This window comes from Thermobia domestica, chromosome 16 (genome assembly GCF_964235325.1).
Source record: "Thermobia domestica chromosome 16, izTheDome1.hap1.1, whole genome shotgun sequence".
Lineage (NCBI taxonomy): Eukaryota > Metazoa > Arthropoda > Insecta > Zygentoma > Lepismatidae > Thermobia > Thermobia domestica.
This window is the reverse complement of record NC_137469.1, coordinates 73,170,338-73,174,951: the sequence shown is the minus strand read 5'-3', so window position 1 is coordinate 73,174,951 and position 4,614 is coordinate 73,170,338. Positions and strand designations below refer to the sequence as shown.

The 4,614-nt window shown below is 34.9% G+C and overlaps 1 non-coding gene across 1 annotated transcript; it reads right to left on the bottom strand.

Moving 5' to 3' along the window:
- Positions 1–2,261: 2,261 nt before the first annotated feature.
- On the bottom strand, positions 2,262–2,334 carry TRNAT-CGU (transfer RNA threonine (anticodon CGU)). Its single transcript has one exon. It is a non-coding gene; the product is annotated as a tRNA-Thr (tRNA).
- Positions 2,335–4,614: the final 2,280 nt, after the last annotated feature.

The following is a 4,614-nucleotide window of genomic DNA, read 5'->3' as shown; positions in this document are numbered from 1 at the left end:
CTTAATTTCTTTATGGTTTCCTGACAAAAATATTTATTTATTATTCGTGACTAAAACAAAACATAATTATTTTATTACATTGAGTAGAAATAAAAGAGAGCGAATGAAATCCAAATTGAATAAAAGCATTGTTTCTCACCAAATTTTCCATCCTCTATGTCTTTTAAAACACTTGTTAAAGCATATAAAATATACTGTACTTACAAATCAGTTTAACACCTTTGTTTTATGGCTGTATTTGTAGTACCTTGTTAAAACGTTTGTCTTCAAACTGTCAAATATAAATCGCAGTAAATTGTGTAATCTGCTGTCACAAAAAGTATCCTATTTTCCGATCAGTATAAGGAAGAGATACTATACTATTTTTCGATCGGTATGGAAAAACAATATTTCTCTATACTTTTTTACCATAAATTATTAATTGTCAATAAACTTTGTTACTTTTAAATGAATGAAGCGAGATAATTTTACTATGATATTTTAAAAGCTGGTCATTTGGAGGGGCCAGGAAACCATTTGGGGGGGCCTGGCCCCGACGGGCCCCCCCTTACCTACACCCCTGTTAAGAATGCAAACGACCAGTAGAACGTAACACAAAGAAACTAAACTACATATTCCGTGAACTGAGATCGGGAAAATCCCGATTCTTTCTCCGGAATTGAACATTTGGGCAGATCCAGATTAGGGAAGTTCCCGAAATTTGATCTAGCGGTTGAATATAGATGGCAAGCAATACCTAAGAGTGTAAAAATGTAATATATATGTGTATTTAGATTATTGTTTTAAACAAAATAAACATTTTAAACGTGTTTTTTTAAAACAAAGTACTTTGTTTTAAACGTTTAAAACGTTTTAAACAAAAAAACGTTTTAAACATAAAAAACGTTCTTTTTTTAAAAAACGATTTTTTTTCAACCCTGATGGATACAAGTTCTTTAAAAACAAAAATCTTAAGAAAAATCAGTAGTGTGCTCAAATTCATAACTATGGCTATATGTATATGCATATGCATTTAGGTGAGCCTCTCTTGATGGATCTCTGGCTACGTCACTGGGACCATCGGGAAGATATGCTCTTTGGACCGTATTTCTAGTACTGTCATTTCAGATTTTGCTAGGGGGCAAGATTGTCCACCGACGTAAATTTCATATTTTTTATTATTATTATACATACAATTTATTAAGAGGCATGTGTTTCTCAAACTCATGGAGGGGCTGCATATTTCTTTTCTTTATATCTCCAAATATTGGAAAGCATTTGGAGAACTATTTTAAAGGACATTTTACATCAATATTTTCCATTCATTTTCGAATTTAAATATTAAATCCATATTTTAGTGGAAATCTCCATAGTGATTAATTTCTACATTCATAAATAAGAATTTCATTATGGATCAAAACATAAACACAAAGCAGTTGATTCCAACCTACTTACAATGTACTACGTTTTAAAGTTCATTCAACGAACCTTCTGATCCTGATGTAAACATTACAGAATGGTATTACTCCGCCAGTCATCGGATGATTGGCTATCGGTCAGCGCTTCTTTCGATAAGCACGTGCTTGTGCCCTGTAGGTGTTTTACATATTCCTCGCACGCAGCCATACTGTAAACCGTGATTCGCTCGTAAGGTGGGTCAAAGCCACTTTCTGCGCATGCGTATTCTCTTTTAATGCATTAATTCAATTTAGTTCTTAGACACCATGTTGTTTCTGTTATATAACTGTAAGGAAATTGCATTTCTGGTAATGAGCCTTACAAGCAACAGAAAGATTGAAAAACAGCTTATTTGACAATGGACTCTTTTCTTCTGCCGCATGGATGTTCCAAGGCTCTTCAACCAATAAAGTGAAACAATTACCACGTGTATCTGTTTACATGAGGTACTGAACGTTCCTTGAATAAACTATAGACTACTATATGTACTATTCTAAAACGTAATTGCCTTTTGACTTAATGCCGCCTTCGAGTGTTAGCGAATGCACACGCAGCTTTGTTATTCGATAAAAACTTCCTTTGTTCTGTGGCAAATTATTTCAGTTGCGAGAATTTCAAGAGCTCGCAAATTTATGACTCGGAGTTCATTAATACCCTCTATAATGATATAATTCTATTAACAGATAATAGTAGTAATTAACTTTAAAAAAAGAGCTCACTGTCAAAATCCTCATTATCACCCTCTATCTATCCAGTATTTTCATGACACGAAAGTTAAAACAAATACGTAGACAATAAGTGAACAGGTTTTAAAATTTTTCTATTGCCCCCTGTGAGATTCGAACTCACGACCCCTGGTTTACGAGACCAGTGCTCTAACCACTGAGCCAAGGGGGCACTTGGCTACTACTTCCCGCTCTCAATCATATATATTTATTCTCAACTAGCAGCATAGCATCGGACGAACTCGTAGTTGCCTCGGGCGGCTAACATCGAAGGTCACGCAAGGAAGAAATGTAGAAACTGTTTCAAGGTGCTGTTTAAGATATCTACGAGATAGTATTTTTTTATTATTTCTTAAAGGAAAAACTATACACAAATTTGCATGTTTGATCACAATAAAAGATTTATATACTACTATCTTGCATAATTTTTATTTAAAAAAAAAAAAACAGAAGATAAAACCAGTTAACATAGTCTATCCTCTTACCCAGAGGACATTTACCTATGCAGAAGTAAAAGCAACCTATACAGTAGATAATCTTGCTACATGACTCAATGCAATCCGGACCTGGTCAAGGGCATTGGATTAGGACTGTGTTATATGTGGATACCTCGATCCATCGAATATATATTTTGAAATATTGATATCGAAAAATTTTATTGATCGATATTATTTCGGTATTTTCCGTTTTCTTACAAAAAAACAGCTGCTTGATCATGCCTTATGCAATAACCAGTGAATAGTTAAATTTCTCAGTGATTCAATAATGGAACAGAACTCTTAATTAGCTTGCTGAATCCTTTTTACTACCGCGATAGGCAGATGAAAGTATGGTGACAGCGGGAAAAAAAATCTGATTTGAGATTTCAACGAATTCCCACGTTTTATGGGCTCTGCATGCCGAAAAGGTGAATTTATGGATGTCCATCTGTTCGTTCGTTCATTCCTATGTATGAACGTTTAGTGCTGCACAATTTTTCAATCTATCGCTTGCTCGATCGATATTTTCAAATATATCAAAAAGTTTTAATAATCGATATATCAACACTTTCTGGGAGTCCCGGGTTCGATTCCCGGCGGGAGCTCATGTGGTTCGGATTCCAGATTAATCTGTAGGTCCACGTCTCATATAGCCTCGCTGCTGAACGGGACGTTAAACTCAAAATCAACTCAACTCAACTCAATATCAACACTTTCAATAAATTTCGATATATCAATCAAGTTTCGTATTCTGCCGATCTATTTTTGATACCCAAATCTGGATATTACATAATTTACCTTGGATTTAGCCTAGTCGCATGCAGACCTCATAATGGAAGAGTATCGAATGGTTCAGAATCCACTTTTCTGTAGGTCTTTTCCTACATTATCTCACTGTTGATAAAGGACGGACTATGTATCTAAAACTTGCTATTTGGTTTGTGGAGTCACTGTAGTTGTATTTACTTAGTGTTATTAGTTGAAGAGAGTATTGTAAGGAGATATAAAAAATAGTTTTCTGATTATTTTACAGGGTTACCAGATTACAAAATCGGAAGTCATCAGTGGCGTACGTAAGGGGGTTTCAGGAATTTAACCCCCTTGAGAAAGATATTGTGCAAAAATAAACATTTGCCATATTAAGATATATATACAAACATTTGAAAGGGGCGCGGTGGCTTAGAAGTAAATCGATCACCTCTGGTGCATAGGGTCTCTGGATCGATTCCAGGTCGCGCCTAGTGGGCTCTCTGATGAACAAAGACCGTGTGTATGAGTTCTCTCCTTTCCTGCCACTTTTTGCATTTCACCATTTCATTCGTTTTCATCATCACCGTCTCCTTTAGTCCACACGGCATAATTATGGGATATAAAAGGGAAAATTTCATTTCCACAAACACCTGAAATTATCAGAACTTGGAAGCTTGAACCCTTCCTTCACGAACATCTTTGTACGCCACTGGTAGACATAATTCATTTTTCATTTTGTTTTGTTAATGTACACGATCGTTGTGATTTGAAGAATAATTAGAAACACTAGAATAATTGATACACACACACACACACACACACACACACACACAAATATCTGTTCGATACTGGAAACATTGTAGGTTATATAAAGTATTGCAATTCTGTAAAGAATTAAAAAACTTACGTCGCATCGCAGGCGTATGAAGTCTTTTACTTTAAAATCTTAATTTTAAAAGTAACCTTTGAGGTATAAAGTTATGTCTGCATATAGAGCATTTAAGTTAGCAGCCATTTGGATTAAAGTGTGTATAATACGCGACTATTCTCGCTCAAATTTGAGTAAGTTAAATTTCTCCTCTCTCTCTCTCTCTTTTTTCCCCATATATGAGACGCGTAATAAATCCAAATCAATCAATCAACCACAACATATTTACATGTTACATAAAGCTGGAGTTGCGTGCTTTGACACGTGAAAGGCAACCAAAAAAAAAAAAAAAGTA